We start from the raw sequence: 23,803 nt of genomic DNA, 5'->3' as shown, positions 1-23,803 counted from the left end.
TACTGGCTAGGATTCAGAAATGGGCCTGGCCAAAAGTGGTAAGGCTGCTGCAAAATGGGTCTTCTAATGATATCACTGAAACCAGCTATTCATTGACGCACAAGCCACAGTGAGAAAAAGACCTCGGTATCTGCTGATTTGCATGTCTCTAAATCACTCTGTGATTACTGCAAGTGCTAACAAGCACTTTGCTGTGGTAATCATCATTGTTGACCCAAGCATTGCACTGGTACAGGCACCCCCTTTGTTCTATACACACACACACACACACTTACGTGCATCCTCATTCCTGTCAACTGCCTTTGCTGTCACCGAATAATGACTTTGCCTCTCAATCTGCCTTGTCCCTTCTCACAGTCCCTTGCAGTTTCAGTAATACTAGACATTAGAGTTTCATGCTACTTAATCTTCATTTGCAGCCTTTTGCTGCAAAATCAGTTGCTCTGTTAACTTTTTAGTGTTTTATAGTAATATTTAAAATGTGTCCCTGGTGTATAGAGTTCACCCCTTTTATACACTAGTGTTTGTTAAAGTAATGGGAATTGAGGTATGCCAGCCCCCCCCCCCCCCACCTCACACACTCAACTTGCTTCACATGCACCCCTTACCTGATCGCACTCATGGACGCACATACACAAGTCACTACCATTCCTGTCCCCTGACTAGCCCCTACTGTGAGCAACATGACAGACATAATCACACACATGCACACACATATTTGACATTACTCCTATCTTTCTATACTCTCACACACGCAGCCACACACAAATACACACTCAGGCGCACACCACTACTACTGCTTGACCATGAAATTCCCCTGCACTTACCTGTACCAAGATCTCTTCCATTAAGAGTAATGGGTGAATTTGACGTTTTAGCTGAGTTAACTGATGTGGATGGTGGTAAGGATTATACAGCTGAGCACTTCTCTTAATCGTTTGGCTGCATAAATCACTTACCACAAGCATTTCGGGGAGAGCACATGGCTGTCTGTGGTATGCCATGCCCCTAAAATGCCTCATTTACATTTGCTGTAGTGCAGAGAGAGACAGAGAGGCAGCACTGTGGTGCTGCATCTGTTTGAGGTAAACACTGTGATAGGGGTGTCTCTGAATCAGAAATGGCTACATCCAGTAGTAACGAGGGCTTGCCAATGACGATAATATTTCTGAATCATGGGGATTGTGTTTGTTCACATGTATGAAGTAGTGTTTTAGGAACAGCCCGTTATTTTATTGGCTAAACCTAATATTGCATTCTATAAGCAAGCAACCAGCAGCTTTGTATACCATGTTTTTCCCTCTTTTTAATTAGAAGTACATTAGATTTGATTTATTGAGCACCTTCATTTTCTGCTTTCACTCTAATAATTACTTAGCAATATTTTCAAGGAACTAAAGTTCTGAATCCTGTTTTTTTTTTCTCCTGGGTGTCCAAATAAAAGCTATTATTTAATGACACTGCCATGATAGAAACAAACATGTTGTTTTATGTTATTACCCATATGTTAACTTAATATAGTCTTGTTTTTGTACTTGTCTGCTCATTTGCAGCCCATGTTTTATAATTAGAGTGGACGGTTTTGGCTGCAAACTAATCAAGCTGTGTCATTTCTCACACTACTCTAAACATATGCACATGAGAAGCCTGCACTGGTGATGTAGAGGGATAAACCCTGACTACAGCCCAGGCACTTGATAGTGCAGATGTTGGTGGATGGCTGTGCCATCCTAGGAGGGGAGATGGGGAATGTGCTGCAAGGCACTTCCACACTGGTTGATTTCCCCGGTGGAAACTTGGGAAACTACCAGACATTGTTTTCTATGGATTGGGTAGGGCAGTCCTGCTGATGCCATCTCCTTGCAGAAATGAGAGGCAGTGCAGCACAGGTGACTATTGCATGCTTGGAAGCCTTTGATCTTCTTTAGTACCTTATGTAGTTACACCATATGGCCATACTGCATGTGAGTAGGTTGCAAAACAGTGTGTAGCAATATGTAATTGACTTAAAAGGGCTGTATACAAGAGGGCAGTTACCTCCCTGGCATGTCTGTTGACCCAGTGGAGGATCAGATGAGCAACTTCAAATTCCTTGCAGAGGATAGTGGCTGTAAAGGCATCATATGAAAGGTTTGTATCTACAAGGATTCCAGGGTATTTTACTATTTTGTCAACTTATAGTTGTTGCCTATTAGTAGTGTGCTTACATTTGGTATGGGTGGAATTACTATATGCCAGAATGCTGCATTGTTTAATATTGAAAGTAGTTTAATTTCTACTTTATAATAGAAAAATACAACGCCAAAGCATACACGGGAGCGAAAAATGGCACACAGTTCCACGAGAAGAGGTTTAAATGCCAAATCCAAGGATAAAATAAACTCCTCCAAAAGTGTTTAAAAGGTTTATTGCATGCACAAGTAAGCGCTTTCACCCATAGGCTTCTTCAGACTTTTAACACTCCATATAAAATTGATGACTTTAAATAATAGGAGATCACTCCTGATAGGTTCAAAAACCTCACATAAATTCAAATTCCTGTCGAAATTATCCTTTGCATAACACAAAACTTAAAACCAGTGCCAATACATAGACACTGATAAGAGTTTTATACACCCTGTCACTAAACGTAAGTTTTTGTTCCATACTGAAACTAATTGTTTGAGTACACATGTTGTTTATCTTGCTAGATGCACTTCCTGCACAGCATTCTACATTGGGAAAACCAGCAGGCAACTAAGAGAACGTGTTGGAGAACATGTTTATCATATATATTTAGGCTCAGAACATAATGCCCTAGCTAAACATTCTAAACATATGGGAGTATCTCATTCCTTCAAGTTTTGTGTTATGCAAAGGATAATTTCCAGTATTAGAGGAGGGGACATTGACAACTTTACACAGGAGTGTGAGTTGAGATGGATTATTCGTTGTAGAGCAGATAGGTCCCCCGGATTAAATGACAGAGTTCAATTACAGCCCATTTTACGTAAGAAGAGGCTGTTCAAACCTAAACTGCAATAGGTTTTTATTTATTGTACACACTTTCTATATATGTTTTCATATTTATTCTCAGTGTATTTTTAATTGATATTTGTATAGATGTGTCTAGGCATATGCATTCTTAATAACACATTATTATTGAGTTAGTTTGTACTACCATATATTTTTATACATATTTTTTAATGATATTTGCGTGTGTTTAGCTTTAAAAGCGACAGGAATTTGAATTTATGTGAGGTTTTTGAACCTATCAGGAGTGATCTCCTATTATTTAAAGTCATCAATTTTATATGGAGTGTTAAAGTCTGAAGAAGCCTACGGGAGAAAGCGCTCACTTGTGTATGCAATAAACCTTTTAAACACTTTTGGAGGAGTTTATTTTATCCTTGGATTTGGCATTTAAACCTTTTCTCGTGGAACTGTGTGCCATTTTTCGCTCCTGTGTATGCTTTGGCATTGTATTTTTCTATTGTATACTATTTTGAGCACAGGAAGTTTATCCCTTTGCTGGTTTCATTTTTGTTATTGGATTACTCATTTCTACTTTATGACTGATAACGTAATAGCACAATGCCATCTGAAGGGAGGTGACGTCAGCAGTTTTAAGACCTGTGCTTCAAAGTTTGTAGTCACCTGCATGTTTAGTGAGCTGGACACGGGAGTCTGTTCTGAAGTCTTAAAAAGTAAAATGTCAAAAAAAGTATTGCTCCGCAAATGAGCCTGGAGGTGACGACACTGATGGCAGGGGATAGTGAAGATGGCAGTAGTCCTTTTCTTATCTATTGAGTGTGTGATTATGTAGCCAGTTGTGGTCCCAAGTTATCACAGCTTCATGTGCCTTTTGATCCCTGACTTTGTGTGATCATCTTGAGGCATAGTGTCACATCCATTAGCCAGATCAGGGGTTAAGCTGCATGGGCAGATATGAAATTAAGTGTAGAAACACATCAACGTCAAAGAGTGGGTTAGGTCACGGGAGAAAGATGTTTGCCATGTCTATGTAAGTTCTGTGATGATGCTGCCTATCACCTTGCACATTATGCTTTGTAAGACTGTTAGGTTTGTAATTGTTAGGGTTTGTTGAACTTTCCTTGTGGATTAGGAATTCAGTAGTCTGCTTCCAGATGTCGGAGACGCAGCCACTTTTTATGCACTACTAAGGAGATGCATGTGGGAGTATACTATGCTGTTTTCGTAATTTCATTATATCTTATTTGGTTCAGTGGACTGGTGTTTTTGACAATACTTTGGGCAGAGGTGTTCATTTCATCTGCAATTTGGAGTGATATGTTGCATGGATAAGGAGTGTATGGATTCCCCCTTTGAGGTCTAAATTGTGGGCCAAATCTGAATGGTACTGTAAATGTTGATTTTGCTACTGTTATAACCATTTTGTTGTAGCAAACTACATCCTTGCTCCTTTCTTTCACTTCATTTTCTGAAGATGGGTGTAGAAGTCCACACTATTTTTACATGTCTTGATAGCATGTTTTACTTCAAATAAAGTTTTGCTTGCTTTATTGAATTCTTTTTAGGTAGCGGTTACCTTAGCTGTCTTATGTTTGGCTGGGTAAAGTTTGACTGTTGTGTACAGTCTTCATTTGGTTTCACAGTCCCAGCCATATTTCTGAGCACTGCCCCAAAGATAAGTCCTTGAAGGCTAGGTCCAAACCTGAATTTCCTTAGCATAAATTCTGTGTTCATCTGTCCCCTACCCCCGTACCAGTCTATTAAATCTGTCAGCCTCAGCTAATAACACCCTAAGTCTGAACATGTGCTTGGCCTTGGTTGAGGTCTGGGCAGGGGAAACATGCCCTGGTCTCCTGCATTGCGTATATTTCTCTGCTTTATTGGCTCCTTTAATATGTATAACTTTAACTTTAAATGCCGATGACTGTCTAGTGGAAATTTGCATGTCATGTGGTACACATTTCTTCTAGGAGTTTGTCTGTTTGAAAAATGTTATGGGGGCTGTAGCACAGTTCAGTTGTCTGTGTTGATTACTGACCATCCTGACAAATATATATGCTCTGCAGTTTCAGAAGTGAAAAAGTATTTGCTGAAATGAATACTTCTTAGGACTTTTTGCCTGTATCTTTCTATTAGTAATTCCAAGCGTAGTAGTGCTGTGCCATACCATAAAATTTCTGCAGTTTTTAACACCGTTAAACATTAATTTAAAGTCATCCACTATGCCTTCAAATAAAAACATCCCCCACCTCATGGTATGTTTCCTTCTAATAAGTTTAAACTGCAGTCTGTTTTTTCGTCTTAAACTTTTAAAATCCTAACCATTCTTAGATTGGTGGCAGTGTCTGAAGAACCTTTGACACCAAGTTGTCAGTGTGTTGCCATATTCTCTCCCATCCATTGTCATTTATCTTATTACTGCTACCCTTTCCCTACTCTCACTTGTGTTCTTCCTTTCCTTATCTCATTCTTACCCCTTTACCTCTACTTGAAACGTCTGATTATCTTATTCCCTCTACATTCTCAACTTGTGTTCCTAGCCTAAGACGTGCAGTTCTTTTCTTTATGTCTCTTGTCATGTTCCAAGCCTTTGCAGACATCCTTTTACCCCTCTAGCTGTCACTTGTTTTCCTTCTTTTATCTTTGTCTCAGTGTTCCCAATTCAGCTCTACACTAAACAAACCGCATACTGGATGTCTTGTGCTAAATTTCTTACATCCACTTCCACACCTGCTTTGTTATATGGCAGGATCACCACATGCATAATTGGTCTGCCTGTGTTGCATCACACATCCAACATTTCTGTTCTGACCACATCTTCTTCATTCTGAAAAACATTATACCACTGCTGTAGATGTCTCTAGTGTACTTTGCCCACTGGTCTCGCTCTACTTACCATCTTGGCAATCTTACATTCCTCTTCCCAAATTTCTTCCCTTTTCCATATATTGTTTCCCCATCCCCATTATTCCTTAAGCTTATTCCTAACCTCTTCCACTAACCTCCACTGTAAACCTTTGTAAATAAAATACATTTAATCTTTTATTAAATTTTTTCTAATTATTTTTCCTCCCTGGTTTTCCCTTCCTCTCCACTCTTCCATCACTCATCTGTCTCAGCTTCTTGTTTACCCATCCCATAACAGTATTATGCATTAACCACCCCATTTTCTTCTCAAAATGTTTTTAAAATCCAGAAATGCTCACTTCTGCCATTTCCTTTCATTCTGAACCGTCTGGACCCCTTTTCTTTCCCAACCTTCTTAAAATCACCTCACTTCCCTTTTGTACTCCCTTTTCCCACAACCCATTCAGGGTCAGATCCCAGACATCAAGTCCATCCACTATCCACCCTGTATAGCATGTAGTTTTATTTGTATTGTTCTCTGTACACCCACACATGACATTTATACTCTCCTAACTCCCCCATATGAAGTATTACTTTTCATTTCCTCTAATTTTCCAAGCATTTTTTTTTAAACACCCTTGTACCCTGTTGGACTGAGCCAAATGACTTCTGTGCTTGCACACAGTTGGCCCATTTTTTTTTCTGAGGGCATAAGAAGAAGAGATTCCTAGCAGGCAAGAGCCCTACAGTTAATTAGCTCCTACCCAGGACCCCCCCCCCCATCAGCTCGACCACTAGAGGTAAGAGTTGGTTAGTAAGGCTCAGGCCTGCCTTGCTGGTCCCTTAGGGTGGCCTATCCTGTTTCCTGGAAGAGCACACTGTGCCTGTGGTGGCTGTTCTGAATAGGTCTGCTATAGCTACCTCCAAAGGTTCTCTTTGGCCTACAGCATCATGGGCTCGGGGTCTCTATCATTTGTTCGAAGCTTTATAACTTCAAACGTTAAATAATCAAATTTAAATGTTCAAAGTTATAAAACTTCGAACATATGTAAAAAAAAAAAAAGGCAGTCAAGTACGCCCCCCCCTTTTTTTTTCCATATGTTAGATGTTTGAAACTTCGAACATTTAAATTCGATTATTTAACGTTAGAAGTTTTCAAATTTATGATATAGACCCAGGGTTCCATGGGGTGAATACTAGTGCTCCTGCAAGATGTCACCCATGTGGCAAGCCAGAGGCACCTCCCTTCCCTAGGATGATCAAGGTGTCAGCTGCCAGTTGCGCTCATCCTCCCCTGCCAGCTCCATAAGTTCCTTAGTCACTATTCAAACTTGGATCGCCTACGACATAGACTAGGCTGTATCCCTGAATGCCTAGGAGTGGACCTATTCTTCAAACCATGTTGACCTCCATAATACATCTTCTAAAATCAGACAGTCACCACCTGTCCTTATTTTTTTCAGAGTTATCCACTGTCTTGCAGTCCTATACCTACTACTTCACCAGACTAATCTTTGAATCTGTCTCGCCACCTTTTCTGTCAGGAGATGCAAATATATCTACTGTTATAAATCACTAGTGGCAACACCATACTTTTCACTACTTCCACTCCCATGCTTAGGGTCATTTGTCATTCCCCCTCCCACACCCCATTTTCTCTCTCTTGTATCTTGACCTGTATTAAAACCCCACAGCCACAAGTATTTCCCTCCTTTTTCCCAAAATAATCCTTCCTCCATCCTCTGCCCCTGGCCTAATCATACTACATCTAACTTCTGTGAGTGAAAGTGCAGTCTAATTCCTTGCCAAAATCTCTACAAATATCTAAAATAGCTGGTAACTGCTGTTGCTGTACACCCTCTAACAGTAATGTTTAATGTCCTTTTATATCACTGTTGCAGTATTCTTCATAGAGGGTATCTCCTGCCAAGAATTGCCCAATGTCCGGCCAGTGTTCCAAAACCTTTAGATCTTGTATGCGCTATATGTCACACTTAAGTTGCCCATACAGGATATAGGACATAAAGGTGACATACAAGCACAGTTACTCAGAATTTCTTTGCCGCCAGTGTGAACGCCGTCATTACTCCTCAGTCTGAAAGCCCTTTTGCTTTGCTGAATACCTAGCTATCAGATAAGTGCCCAGTTGGGGTCTTTTTTCCTTTGATTTTGTTACTTTCTGGTTACCAGAGTTCATGTCATCCAAGAAGGGAAAATGTCAGTGTGGGAGGGAGATTTCCCCATAGTGATTGTCATGAACAGTGTCTTTTTTTTTTTTTTTTTGTCTAGATGCTTCCTACAATCATATGTCCTGTAGCATTTGCAAAGTGTTTAACCCAACACTCTTAGATGACCAGAGAAACAGAGGTTTAAACTGTTAGCCTAAGGTAGCATGGCAGAATCTCCTAGCCCCAAGATCCCGTTAAGCAAGAAAACCAAGAAATCTCAGCTGGATTCTTTAATTGTCCAACCTCTGCTGGACATCTCTCTTGAAGTGGGTGGAAGCTCTGTAGGCCATCCAGTGTCTACATCTGATTCCTCTGCAGCAACCCTGTCAGAGGCCAGCATGGATCCTTTTTTTCACATGTCATCTGAGGCTTTGCAGGTGTTGGCTCCAGATGTTGAGGGGGAACCGTGGTTGATCATCTTGGAGGGCCCTTGAGGGATTCTGCAGATTGTAGTCAGGGAAGAAGTTTTGTGTACTCTTATTGAATGTTGTCAAGGGTTGGAACCTCAGGTGTTTGTTAGGGCTCATGTTACTACTAAAAAAAAAAAAATCAGAAGAATATGCAGACTTTTGTATGCCCTAAGGATTCTCAGAAGGAATGGCAGGAGTTTATTCTCAGGGTATGTTCAGTGCCTTAATAGCCCTGAAACCTCCCCAAGGGGTTTCTTTGCCTACCCCTCCTTGGGCTCTGACTTCAAGTAAGCTAGGGAATCCGATACCTCAGATGAAGATTCAGAGTCTGATGATGAAACACTGTCCTACACTGCCTTTGGCTTATGGATGTTCATCATGTTACCCTGCTGCAGTCATCACACTTGGGTTATCCTGTCGTCAGGTGGTCCCGCAGTCGGCCAGAATTCCAAAGTCTTGGTCCAGCGTCAGTTGCTGTCCCTTCTTCCCTGACGTCAGTGCGCCAGGGGTATGTATAATGCATCCAACGCCATTTTCTTCAGTCTTTCTTGCCGCGCGGTGCCCGAAGCAGAAGCAGTTCGCAAGTGCTGGTCGGCGACTCCTGAGATTTTCGAAGTCGAATTTCAGATCCGAAGTCTTCAATAAAGCCAAGTACCCCGTTGGGGAAACTTTTCATGCCTCAGACCGATGTCAGAAAAAGTTAACAATTGTATTTCTTGTGGGAAGCAAATACCTCATAAGGATTTTCATTCTTACTGCATACCTTGCCTAGGCCCAGACCACAACGTCACTGGTTGTCGTTTTTGTGCAAGGTTTAATAAACGTACTATAAAAAGACGCTTTGATTTTGCATGACACTACTTCGGTAGAAAATTTAACTACACAATGCAGTTGGAGCAACCGACTACCGGCGTGTACAAAAAACGCAAGGAATAAGGACAGGCAGCCTAGACCCAAGCCGGACTCTGAGGCCTCGGCTGGACCGGTCTCCGGTTCACCAGTCTTCAGTGAGGCTCCGACGCAGCCCCTGACTACCGCAGATTTGGAACCCAAGACCGCTTCGGAGCCTTTGGCGGAGAGTGCTAGGCCGAGGCAGCCATTTTGTTTAGCCCCTACCGATGACACTGTAGAAAGAGATGTGCTGCAGAAACACCTTCGGTTTCTGAAGGCGTCTTCAGAACAGACTACACTCTCCATAAAAACGTATCCTAAGCTACCTCAGCCACTCTAGCTATGAGAGCACTAAATTGCCAATTCCACATGCTAAAATATCAGCAATTTCTATTGTCTCAGTTGAAACAAAAAATGAGCACACTCCCTCAACAGTCTGAATTGAAAGAAATGCAGGATCTGTTGCATGTAACTGAACAGGTGGGCAAACATACTTTACAATGTGGGTTTGATTCTTTGGAGGCTTCCTGCAGAGCAGCTGTCACTGGGACTGTAATACGTAGGCATGCTTGGTTAAAGGAACAAACTCTGCCTGATCATGTTAAAGCAAAGCTTCTAGATGCTCCCTTACAGCAGGATGTTCTGTTTGGAGTTAAAGCAGAAGAAGTCTTAAAGAAAATGGAGGATAAGGCAAAATCTATGCAGACAGTCAAAGATTGTCTACAGGTACAGCCCCTTCGCTTCAGCAGAAATTGACCAACAAAAAATTGGTCCTTTCCAGCTACTGACAGACCACAGAGGGGTAAATACAGACGTCTAAGAGGCAGAGGACAACCACAAGCCCAATACAAACATCGACAATGGGGCACTGCAACACAGAAGGGAGGAGAAGACCGGTCAAAAACTACCAGAAGGCAAACTCAATGACTTGCACCTCATCTGGCCAAGCAACACTCTCTTGGCAGCCCCCTTGGGAGGAAAACTTGCACTTTTTTCAGATAACTGGCACATTGTCACAAAGGACAAATGGGTCCTAGACATAATTTCATGAGGATACAGATTCCATTTCCACACCTTGCCAATGAAAAGAGGAATGCCAAATCTGCCACAAAATCAATGGGCAGAGGCACAGAAACAAATTACAGCTCTCATGGACATGTGAGCCATTCAACTGGTACCTACACGAGAGCAAGGCCAAGGATTTTACTCAAGACTCTTTCTAGTCCCCAGAAAGGATAATGCCTGGAGACCAATTCTGGACCTTTCAATTCTAAACACCTTCTTACAAGTACCCAAATTCAAGATGCTAACACTACAGCAGCTTCTTCCCATGTTGGGCAAGAAAGCATGGCTAGTAACGTTGGACCTCAAGGAGGCATACCTGCATGTCCCTATCAGACAAAGTTGCAGAAGATACCTCTGTTTCATTGCAGGTTCAACCCATTACCAATTCTCTGCACTGCCCTTTGGCTTATCTATTGCGCCCAGGGTCTTCACAAAATGCCTGGCACCAGTAATTGCATACTGCAGACAAAGAGGAATTCAAATATACCCATACCTGGACGACTGCCTCATCCAAGCAGAAAGCAAGGACATTCTCTTACATCTGGCTTTTGTAAAACATCTTCTAAGTTGCCTGGGGTACACAGTAAACGAAAAGAAATCAAAACTAGTACCCTCACAAAATATGACATTCCTGGGTTACAGCTTGAATACAATGGCCCAGAAGGCTTATCTGACTCCAGACAAACAACTACAACTGACTCAATATTTCAAAACTATGTCAACAAAGACCCAACTCCCTGCAAGAAAAATTCTGCAGGCCTTGGGCTTCATGGCATCTTGCATACTACTAATACCATTTGCAAAGCTGCATATGAGGAAATTACAGTGGTACCTAAAAAGCGTATGGTCTCAACACAGCCACAGCTTGGACACAATGATATCTCTCATTCCCTGCCTACAACAGGAGTTTCTATGATGGTCACAGGCATGTCACCTCAACAAGGGTCAGCCTTTCACCTTGCCCCCAGCCAGGCAAACTATGACAACAGATGCATCGGACTACGCCTGGGGGGCACACATGGCAGGACAGTGCATTCAAGGCGTATGGACTGCAGATCAAAGGAATCTGCACATCAATCAAAAAGAGATGCTAGCTGTACAGAATGCTCTGACAGCCTTCAAGAACCTATTACATCTAGGACAACTTACAATAAGGAATGGACAACACCACAGTAATGTGGTACATAAACAAACAAGGGGGTACACACTCCTACCCCCTATGCAGGCAAGCAATGACCTTGTGGAACACAGCACTGGCTTACCAAGTTCAGTTACAAGCTCAATTCCTGCCAGGAAAAAAGAACACATTGGCAGACGACCTCAGCAGAAACATCATGGATCCCCATGAGTGGTAACTGGGTACACAAGTATTTGCAATGATAACTCAAAAATGGGGCCTTCCAGACATAGACCTGTTTGCCAGCCCCCAAAACTATCAGCTAACAAAATTTTGTACAAGGACACTTCACTATCAAGCTTGGAAAGTGGACGCACTCTCATTCAGTTGGAAAAACCTGACAGTATATGCCTTCCCTCCATTGCCTGTCCTCACAAAGGTGCTTCTGAAAGTCAGAAAGGAGAGACCACGACTGATACTCATAGCCCCAGACTGGCCACGCCAGCACTGGTACCCTCTATTAAGGAATATGGCTAAGGGCCCACCTTGGATTTTACCACAGATTGCCCATTTGCTCACACAGCAAAACAATCAGATTCTACACAGCCAGCTCAAAACCTTAAATCTGGCTGCATGGCAAATCACCTAAGCATCCAGCCAGCTCCTCTTTCCCAAGCAGTTATGGATGTTATTCTGGAAGCTAGGAGGCCCAGCACCAGGAAGGCCTACTCGGACAAATGGAAAAGGTTTTGCGCCTGGAACCAAGCTAAAGGCCAAAACACACTTCAGCCTCACAAGCCTCATATTCTACAGTATTTAACTGAGATGTTGCACAAAGGACTTTCTTTTTCTTCCATTAAAATCCATGCGTCAGCTATTTCAGCCCACTACAACATGGATCCACCCTTATTTTTACATCCACTTCTAAGGCAGTTCCTCAGAGGGGCAAAAAACATGAGCCCCCCCCCCCAGGAGAGCACCTACACCAACATGGGGCCTCAATTTTGTTCTGGAAAAACTTACGCTACCTCCCTTTGAACCAGCTTTCTCTGCAGATCTACAGTTTCTATCATAGAAGACTGCCCTGCTGCTAGCAATAACTTCAGCTAGAAGAGTCTCAGAGCTGCAGGCACTAATGGCAGTGGAACCTTTCCTCATTTTCCATCAAGACAGAGTTTCTCTACGAACTAATACTTCCTTCATGCCTAAGGTGGTTTCAGTGTGGCTTTAAATCAAACCATCCACTTACCCACCTTCTTCTCAAATCCACAGAGCAAAGGAGAAAGACTCCTGCATTCCTTGGACATTCACAGGCAACTTCGTTACTAATAAAACTAAGGTTTTCAGAAAATCTGACCAGCTCTTTGTATCCTATGCTACAGCTTCACAAGGGAAGGCTATATCAAAACAAACCATTTCCAAATGGATAGGACATTGCATTAGTTTTTGCTATACCCATCATGGAAAACCAGTTCCTGCTACCATTAGGCCCCACTCTACCAGGTAAACAGCTACATCTACAGCCTTCCTCAGGGGGGTTCCAACCAAGGAGATCTTGGAAGCTGCAACTTGGAGTTCAGTACACACCTTTACCAAGCACTATCACTTACCACTTTACTCTAAGACTAGAGCTGGCTTCGCCACTGCAGTTCTGCAGGGCCCTCTAGCCTCCTCTAACCCTCTGACTCCTCCACCCATCCTTAGCTTTGGGATTCTACCCTAGTGTGATGACTGCCGCAGGGTAACACGATGAACATAGTACAGTTTTATACCTACCATAAATGTAGATGTTCGAGTGTACACCCTGCTGCAGTCCAGGTAACCCTCCCTCCATCCCCTCTGATCTAACTGGCTAAATCTCTACAATACCTTCCTGATGTATTTGCTTATAGTTGGAGGGATTTTGTGTTTGTGCAAAAATTTCTTAAATTGGTACTAATTATTGACCACCTTTTTGGGGGCACCTGACATCTGGGGCAAGAAAAACTAAAGAAAATGGCGTCTGATGCATTATATATACCCCTGGCACACTGATGTCAGGGAAGAAGCGACAGCAACCAATGCCGGATCAAGACTTTGGAATTCCAGCCGACTGCGGGACCGCCTGACGACAGGATAACCCAAGTGTGATGACTGCAGCAGGGTGTACACTCAAACATCTACATTTATGGTAGGTACAAAACTGTACTTTCTGATGAAGAAATGTCTGTAAGCCCTGAGTCTCCCTTTGAGGAATTGTCTTTTGGATATACTGTAGCTAGAATGATGGAATACTTCAAGTGGTTTTCTTCTTAACTGTCTGATATCCAGAAAAGTATTGTGAGCTGTGTCAGGTAGACACTCCTAAACATTCTGCAGTACCTTCTATATTTGCTGCTTTGTCAGACACCTTTTTAGCTGCCTCTGAGTCTCCTGATTCTCAGCCTCCTGCTCTTAAGAAATCTGACTGGTTCTGGAAGGTTCCCGAGGATTGTTAATTCTTATTTAAATGTCCTTCTGCTGACCCTGCTGTGGTGTCAGTCTCCCCTGACAAGTCTTCTAAACTTTTGCCTTAAGATAAAGATAGTAAGGCAATGGAGAGAATCGATAAGAAGGTTTTATACTACTTCTACTTTGCCTTTCTGGCCATTAGTTATCAGACCCACATGACCAGATATGCTCTGGCCTTCATTGCCCAGGCTTGACAGGTTGTTTCCAACTTTCCTGATACTGAAACAAAATTTTCTGCTCTGTGTATTTTAGGCTCTACCTTTCAGGCGTCTCGTCACTCTGTCAAGTGTAGCTATGATGTGCTGATGCATCTTCAAGAGTTGCTGCCTTTGGGTCTGTTATGAGGCATTATTCTTGGCTTTGCTTGCATTTCTTACCTGAAGACATTAAGGCCAAGTTGCTGGATTCTCCTTTGGATAACAAAAATCCATTTGGGACTGCTGCTATGTTTAAGTCTCTTGAGGAAAAAGACAAAGCTTTGCAGAATCTTGAACTTATCTTTACATTCCCGTTATCAGACAAGCCTGCTTCTCTTTGACGACTTGTTCCCCTTCCTCTAGGCCAGGTTCCTTTATCCCTCCAGCTTACCATCTGTCTTCCAAACTGGCATATCATCACTTCAAATTATTGGGTTTTGTCTGTCATCTATCAGATCTGCTTCATGGTGTAGAAGTCTTCCCTCCTTTTCAGGATTCCCTAACCTCCTGTGCAACAACTTTTTCATTTCTTGGAGGTTCTTGCATCCCTGTTGGACCAGGGAACTATTCAGTCTGTCCCTCCTCCTCAGGTAGAAAAGGGTTTTTACTCCAGAATGTTCCTGGTCGCTTGAAAGGAAAACACTTGGAGACCTATTCTGGATCTCTCCTTGCACAACACCTTTCTCAGGGTTCCTTCTTTCATAATGCTTACTCTTCAACCCCCATTTGCTCTTTTAATACCTCAGGCTTTTCTGGTGTCTTTGGATCTGAAGACTGCTTTCCTTCATATTCCAATTCACCCTCTTTTCAGGAAGTTTTTATGTTTGTTTCTTCCTCTCATTTTCAGTTCTCTGCTTTGCCATTTGGACTCTCTACTGCTCAAAGGATATTCACAAAATGCCTAGCTCCTGTGATTGCCTTTGCAGGCTCCAAGGCATTCAGATTTTCCTTATCTAGACAAACTGTTGCTTTGGGCACCTTCTCCCAGTCACCTGTTACAGGATCTGGAGTTCACTGCATCTCTCCTCCAAAGTCTGGGGTTCACTATCAACTTTCAATAGTCTTTCCTGATTTCCTCTCAGGATCATGTGTATCTGGGTTGCAGGATTTAGACGGTGGCAGTGTTGGCCTCTCTTCCACCTCTAAAAGTTCTGTCCCTCACAGCTTTCTTTCAGTTTATTCTTCCTCTTCCTGTTATTCCAGCCAGAGAGTTTCTTTCAGCCCTGGGATTCATGGCCTCTTCTCTTCCATTGCCAAACCGCACATGCGAAAGCTTCAGTGGTACCTCAAATCAGTTTGGCTTCAGCATTGCCACCCTCTGGATTTCAGTGTGCCTCTCCTTTCTTGTCTAAAGTGAGAATTCGAGTGGTGGATTCAGCAACTTTCCCTCAATCCAGGCCTACCCTTTTGGCCTCCAGTGTCTTCTCAAGAACTGTTTATTGACTCATCAAACATGGGGTGTGGGGCTTCCTGTGATCATCTGAAAATCCAAGGTCTTTGGCCCCTATCAGAGGTTAGACCATATTTAGTGAGAGATCCCTTCTGTGAATAATACTACAACAGTGAAGAGAAGGGCATCTACTGTTATGGTAAGAATTTACACAACTGTACTGTCATCATTGAAGTATACCCCGCTCACTCTTTTCCATCCCTAGCTTCTCTCTAACCCGATGTTCTAACCCTTCTTTTACCACATGAAACAGACCTTGGACTTTTCAAGAATTTGTTTTTGAAAGCACAAAAGTATAGTTCTCAGTGGAAGAATTCTCCAAGCGCATCCACCAGGAATTCTGTCACTGCAAGTAAATTTAACAAAAAACTGAAAGATTTGATTCCAGAAACTGTTTATTCCTAATTGTGAGTTGAGTAGCCAGCATGTCTGTTACTACATGTCACTTGGAGGCAAGTCTGGAAGGTGTTTTACTTTATACTTTCTTGAAGAGGAGAAGAACAAAATGGCAACAATTTGGAGAGTTGTGAACCTTCAGAGACTTTGCCGTTTACTCACACTTTCTTTATTGTGGCACAAATCCCCAAAGAGATTATAGATGCTTATCACTAAAGTGAAGAATTGAGTTAAATATGAAATTGGTGAGATTTATAGCTCATTAATATTAAGCAGAATATATATATTTTTTAAGAAATTATCAGATAAGTAGAAGGCTTTTAAGTGGACTAGATCTGACCTTATCAGCAGAGACGTATTTATGTAGAGCAATTGCTGTTAACTAGTGTAAGAACAAATGTGAGTCTAAAGACAAAAAGTAAGAAATGGAGAATACACTGAATCAGTAATAGATTTGAGAAAGAGAGTTAGGCGAGAATGCAGCTGAAGCTCAAACCTCATGTTCCAGGCTTGTCTGTAAGGATGAGAGGAAGCATTGTCTTATTTAATCAATTTTGTAGATTTCATGCTACAAAGAACCATATTGTACAAAATGTTTAAATGCAGTACCAGTGTGCTCAAAGGAGTTTGAATGTTATTGAAAAGAAGCATGGAAATGGTACTGTTAAAACAAAAAATATGAACACAATAAACTCTGAAAATGAAATAAAAATGCTGAGATGAAAACAAGTCAGACTTCAGGCAAAAATGTTGGGAATTAATAAGCAAAACATTAAATTAGACAGTTGCAGTGGGTAGTACTCTGAATAAAGATACTTTTGAAACTTCGAGATTGAGAGGCTCTGAAAAGAATGCTGTTTGTACATTAACACATTCACAGCACTGGGATGAGACACTAGATCACAAGGTAGTGATGTGTGAATAGAAAAATCAGAAGTACACTCTATGGTCCTGTTTAAAATCATAGTACTTAAAAACCAAAGTATTTATTTTAATATTCTGGGTTGTTTTTCTGGTGGGAAGGTAAGAATGATAAAATTAATTCACAGTGGGGAAGTCAGTGTGTATGTATGCAACAGCAGTCTCAGTCACAAAGACATCTTGGATCATGTGTAGTGCCATCTAGAACCATAGTAGTGTTATCCTGCATGATTGTGCTGATTTATTTAAGGGCTAGAGGAAGTTTGCCAGGAGATTGTCTCATAAAAATACAATCTGAAGTTATTTTGGTAGCACTTGGCACTACAAAATTGTCAGTAACTCTCAAGAGTAGAAATGAGTAGGAAATGAACGGAATCCTTAGGTACCATTAAGAAGCAATTACAGCCAACAGACTGGGCAAATGGTAGCAAGACAAGATTCACATTTGTATTGTTCCTCAAAATTTAAATACAATGGTTGAAACAGAGCATTGCTTGTTACACACAATTAAACAATGCAAATGCCAATTTTTCTTCGGTACTAGTTGCAAAAGTACAGTTTTGTACCTACCATAAATGTAGATGTCCGATAGGTATGCATCTGCAGTCCTAACATATGGGTTGTCCTGCCTCAGGCAGCCCTTCGGTCGGCCGGATTCCAAAGTCTGGGTCTGGCCTCGGCTGATGTCGCACTTCACCAGACGTCACAGCTGCTGGGGTATAAAGGCATCAGCCGACGCCATTTTCCTCAGTGTTTCTTGCCCCAGATGCCAGGTGCCCTCTAGGAAGGCTAAATTTGGATAAATGCAAATAATTCCAAACAGTAGAGAGCAAAAAAAAAAAAAAAAAAATATATATATATATATATATATATATATATATATATATATATATATATATATATATATATATATATATATACATACAAACAAATACACCATAATAGATTCCCCCAGCTAGCTAAAAGAGGGGTAAATACCCTAGGAATACCACAGAGGGGAAGGAGGGTGGGTTATCCTGACTGCAGATGCATACCTATCGGACATCTACATTTATGGTAGGTACAAAACTGTACTATGTCCTTCAAGGATGCATCTGCAGTCCTAACATATGGGTAGAATACCATAGCCAAACTGGGGGAGGAGGCACTAAGATAAAGATGGTGTAGTTAAGATCCCTTGCAAAACAGCAGTTGCAAAACCTGCTCGGGATCTGGAGTATAAAGGAAGATTATAATGCTTGGCAAATGTATGCACGGAGCTCCAAGTAGCAGCTTCTAAAATGTCTTTGGTAGCCACTCCTCGTAGGAAAGCTGTAGTGGTGGCTGTAGCTCTTGTGGAGTGAGGCCTGATATTTTCAGGAGTTGTCTTTCCATGAAAAGAGTAGCAAAATCTAATGCAATTTCCTATCCATTTTGAGATTGTCTGTTTTGAAATTGCTTTTCCTTGCACTCCTGTTGCATATGCTACCAGCAGCTGGTCAGTTTTTCTGTTGGTCTTAGTTCTGTCCAGATAGTAGCGTAATTGTCTGTGCACATCCAAGGTATGTAGCAGTCTTTCCCCCCTGTTCTGTGGGTTGGGGAAGAATGTAGGTAAATGAATCGCTTGGTTCGATGATACTCTGGAGACCACTTTTGGCATAAAAGTAGGGTTAGTTCTCAGAGACACTCTATCCTGATGGAAGATAAGGAAGGGCTGTACTGCCATTAATGCCTGTAACTCAGATACCCTTCTTGCTGAAGTGATTGCTAGCAGGAAAGCAGTTTTCCAAGATAAGAACTGTAAGTCTGCTGTTGCTGCTAGTTCAAAAGGGGGAAGTGTTAACTTTTCCAGCACAAAGTTGAGATCCCATGTAGGTAAAGGTGGTTTCCTTGGAGGCTTTACATTTTTGATTCCTCTCAAGAACTGCCTGAGTAGAGGATGAGAGAAGACAGGAGGATCCATGTTGTATTCTGCTGAAATTGCTGATGCGTGAATCTTAATGGAGGAGTAGGACAGGCCATTGTGGAACAGTTCTGCTAAGTATTCCAGGATGTGTGCTATGTTTGCCAATGAGACATTTTCTCCCTTTGCTGCACTCCAAATGAGGTATCTTTTCCATTTGGCTGAATAAGTTTTCCTTGTGGAGGGTCTGCGTGCCTCCAGGATAATGTCCTTAACCCTCTGAGATAAATCTGGTTTATTTTGTTTTATGCAATATTCCAAGCAGCTAGCTGCAGTGTTTTCAAGTTTGGATGCAGGGTCTTGTAGTTATTCTGTGTTAGAAGTAAGGGACATAGAGGTAGAGGCCATGAGTGTGTCCGAGACATGCTTCTCAGTAGCGGGTACCAATGTTGCCTTGGCCAGTCTGGAGCTATCAGGATTACCCTTGGCTGTTCCTCTCTGATCTTCAGTAGGACTTTGTACATCAAAGGAAGAGGTGGAAATGCATATGCTGTCAGGTTTTTCCAGCTGAAGGAAAGGGAGTCCACCCTCCAGGCAAGTGGGTGGTATGCTCTTGTGCAGAATTTCTTCAATTGGTGGTTGTGTGGGGAGGCGAACAGGTCTATCTCTGGCATTCCCCATTTCTTTGTTATGGTTTTGAAGATATCTGGATGTAGCATCCATTCGTGAGCATCCGTGGTAGATGTCCTTCAAGGATGCATCTGCAGTCCTTACAAATGGGTTGTCCTGTCGTCAGGCAGCCCTTCGGTCGGCCGGATTCCAAAGTCTGGGTCTGGCCTCGGCTGGTGTCGCACTTCACCCGACGTCATCACTGCTGGTCTTCGGGTATAAAGGCATCAGCCGACGCCATTTTCCTCAGTCTTTCTTGCCGCGTGGCGCCCGAAGCAGAAGCTGTTCGCAAGTGCCGGTCGGTCAGATCCAGAGATTCTACTACCGAATACTACTTCGAAGACTTTTAAAAAGCTAAGTACCCCGTTGGGGACTCTTTCTTGCCTCAGCCGATGTCAGAAAAAGTGAATAACTGTTTAACTTGTGGGAAACAAATACCTCATAAAGATTTCCACTCTTACTGCTTACCTTGTTTAGGCCCAGACCACGACGTAGCAGCTTGTTTAGCCTGTGCTTCCTTCAACCGACGAACGCAGGCCGGTCGGAGTTTGCTGAACAGTTTTTCGGCTCAGATTTTGCGTACATAATGCCGTCGGATCCTCCGACTACTCAAATGGTTAAGAAACGCAAAGAAAAGGACCGACACTCACGGTCCGTGGTTTCGGCCGAAACCACGGTTAAGCAAACCAGAGTGTCTCTGTTTCGGCCGAAACCGAGCAAACGGTTCAATCTTCAGCCGAATCCATGACTACTACCGAGGCCCCTTCTACCCTAGTTGAATCGGCCTCTGAAGTTTTGCCTACTACTGTGGTTTCACAAGAATTATCGGACACCATCCCTTTGGATGTCTCTACTCCAGCACGTGGTGCTGCTAGGCCTCCTGCAGCCATGTCTATAAAGGCCTTTGCCAGGGCTAAAGCAGCCAAAACTTCTAAGTCTGTGCCTGTTAAGCCCCCCTCTCACAGGCCCAGTTCCAGTTCCCAAATGCTTACTCTGGCAGAGGATCTCATCTCTTTAATAAGGGGATCCCAATCTCACCCAGACAGGGCCTCTCAACCTCCAGAAAAGAGACCTAGAGCAGAGCCTCCTGAGCCAGTGTCCTCAGATGACTCTTCTGATGATACAGACAATACAGACCATCCAGAGGCTCCTTTTTCTACTTATGAAGATTCCGATGCTGAAGAATCGATTCCTTCTGCCTCTCCACCAGAGGAATTTTCCTTTGGGGAAACCTTACATGCCATGAGAGAGCAATTCCAATGGCAGGGACAAGATTTCTCAGATTCAAGAAAAGGCTTAGGACCTTTTACACTTACCGCAACATAGGCCTTTAGCTATACCTCCAGTTCTTCCTGTTGTGGATGATGCATTTAATGATGCTTGCACTGCTCCTGATACTTTACCTCCAGCCCCTGCTAAGCCCGATAGGTTTTACAGGGTCCCGGACACTCATCACCACTTATACAAGGCTCCTTTTGCAGATCCTGAGACTATCTCCCAGGGGCCTAAGGCAGTAGCTTCGACCTCAGCGAAAAACCCTCTCCCTTCTGAAAGGGAATCCAGGTCCTTAGAGAGATGGGGTAAAAAAGTATACACCTCTGCTACTCTCTCTGCTAGAGCTTTGAACTGTCAGTTTCATATGATCCAATACCAAGAGTTTATGCTTGATCAGTTAACTAAGAAACTGTCTTCTGATGATTCCTTAGTAAGAAATATGTTCTAGAAATGGTGAATAACATTCAGCAGGTTAGTAACCATTCCTTAAAATGTGGCTATGATGCACTGGAGGCTTCATTTAGATCAGCCATGACTGGCACAGTTATAAGAAGGCATGCATGGTTGAAAGAACAGGTCTTGCCGGATCATGTTAAAGCAAAGCTATTAGATGCTCCTATGGATAAGGTCAGTCTATTTGGTTCTCCTGCCCAACAGGTAATGAAGAAAATGGAAGAGAAGGCAAAATCTGTACAAACAGTGAAAGATTTCTTACAGGTTCAGCCCCCAAGGTTTAGCAGGAACTGGCCTTCCAAAAATTGGTCCTTTCCAGACTCCTCTAAAACTCAGAGAGGCAGGAATAGGCGTTCAAGAGGCAGAAATCAATCCAGAGGAGGTGCCTACAGAGGACGCCAGTGGCAAGGCAATAACCAACGAGGCACAGATACAACCACTACCACTGCAACAGGACAATCACAGTGACTTGGCTCTGACACCGCCTACCAGGGAACAAATAGCAGCACCCTTAGGCAGAAAGTTAGCCTTATTTTCAAAAAACTGGCACTATATCACAAGAGACAAGTGGATCTTGCTAACTATAGACCAAGGCTACAGTTTTCATTTCCACACTTTACCAGTAAAAAGAGGAATGCCAAACCTACCACCAAATCAAAAGACAGAAGCTCTAAAACAAATAGCTCAATTAGCAAAGATGAGAGCTGTGGAAAGGGTACCACCTACAGAACAAGGCAAGGGATTTTACTCCAGACTCTTCCTGGTACCAAGAAAAGAGAAAAGTTGGAGGCCTATTCTCGACCTGTCCGCTTTAAACACATTCATCATTGTTCCAAAATTCAAAATGCTGACCCTACAGCAACTTCTTCCCATGCTGGGCAAGGAGTATTGGCTGGTAACTCTAGATCTCAAGGAGGCATACCTGCACGTCCCCATACGACCAAATTGCAGAAGATACCTCAGATTTCTTGCAGGATTAGAGCATTATCAATTCTCAGCATTGCCCTTTGGCTTATCTACTGTGCCCAGAGTGTTCACGAAATGCCTGGCATCAGTAATCGCTCACTGCAGGATTCAGGGAATCCAAATTTATCCATACCTGTACGACTGCCTGATACAAGCGGACAACAAAAACAAGCTGACACAAGATTTACAAAGAGTCATTTGCTTACTACAAGCCCTGGGATACACAGTCAATTTAAAAAAGTCAAGACTGATACCATCCCAAACAATAACATTCTTGGGTGCAGAATTGGACACAGTAAAACAGATGGCATTCCTAACTGCAGAAAAACAAGAACAACTTCCTCTTTACTTCTTGGCATTAACAAAGCAGAACAAACTAACAGCAAGGAAAGTACTGCAGGCCTTGGGCTTCATGGCATCCTGCATAATCCTAGTCCCCCATGCCAGACTGCATATGAGAAAGCTACAGTGGTACCTAAAGAATTTATGGTCTCAACACAGGCACAGCTTAGAAACCGAAATACCACTAATCCCATGCCTGAAACAAGAGTTCCTATAGTGGGCTCAGGCATGCCAGTCAAACCCAGGTTTGTCCTTCCACAGCATTCAACCAAGCCAAACCATCACAACGGACGCCTCAGACCTCGGTTGGGGGACCCACATGCTGGACAAGTGCATTCAAGGCTTATGGACTCCAGATCAGCTGCACCTGCACATAAATCAAAAAGAAATGCTGGCAGTAAAACTAGCAATCCAGAATTTCAGACCATTCCTCAAAGAAGGCCAATTGATGATAAGGACAGACACCACCACAGTCATGTGGTACATCAACAAACAGGGAGGCACTCATTCATACCCTCTATGCCGAATGGCTCTGGACCTATGGAATATGGCTCTGAGTTACAACATTCAGTTACAGGCAATATTTGTACCGGGAAAATAAAACATTCTAGCAGACATGTTAAGCAGAACTACCTCGGATGCTCACGAATGGATGCTACACCCGGACATCTTCAAGGCCATCACAAAGAAATGAGGAATGCCACAAATAGACCTATTCGCATCCCCACTCAATCACCAGCTCAAGAAATTCTGCACAAGGACATACCACCCACTTGCTTGGAAGGTGGACTTTCTATCCTTCAGTTGGAAAGGCCTGACAGCATATGCATTTCCACCTCTTCCTTTGATGCACAAGGTACTACTGAAAATCAAAGAGGAACGTCCAAGGATAATTCTGATAGCTCCAAATTGGCCAAGACAACATTGGTATCCATTACTGAGGAGCATGTCTCGGGGGGGGAACGTGGACACTACCCCTGATTCCTTTGATGTTAACTCAGAGCGACTACAACATCCTGCATCCAAACCTGAAAACTCTGCAACTGACTGCCTGGAACATTACTTAAGAGCATCTAACCCAGATTTATCCCAAAGGGTTAAAGACACTATCCTTGAGGCCCGCAGACCTTCATCAAGAAGGAACTATGCAGGGAAATGGAAAAGGTTTCTCATTTGGAGTACTGAAAGAGGGAAAGATGTGTCAAAGGTAGATATTGCCAACATCCTGGAG

General features: G+C 42.7%; 1 protein-coding gene across 43 annotated transcripts in view; it reads left to right on the top strand.

Moving 5' to 3' along the window:
* LOC122809254 (titin-like) overlaps positions 1 to 23,803 on the top strand; it is a 3,339,665-nt gene that overhangs the window by 334,844 nt on the left and 2,981,018 nt on the right. The gene's annotated exons all lie outside the window — the stretch shown is intronic.

This window comes from Protopterus annectens, chromosome 8.part0 (genome assembly GCF_019279795.1).
Source record: "Protopterus annectens isolate FY-2018-M chromosome 8.part0, PAN1.0, whole genome shotgun sequence".
NCBI classification, from domain to species: Eukaryota; Metazoa; Chordata; order Ceratodontiformes; family Protopteridae; genus Protopterus; species Protopterus annectens.
Note: the sequence above shows the minus strand (reverse complement) of the source record. Positions and strands in the feature narration are given on the sequence as shown.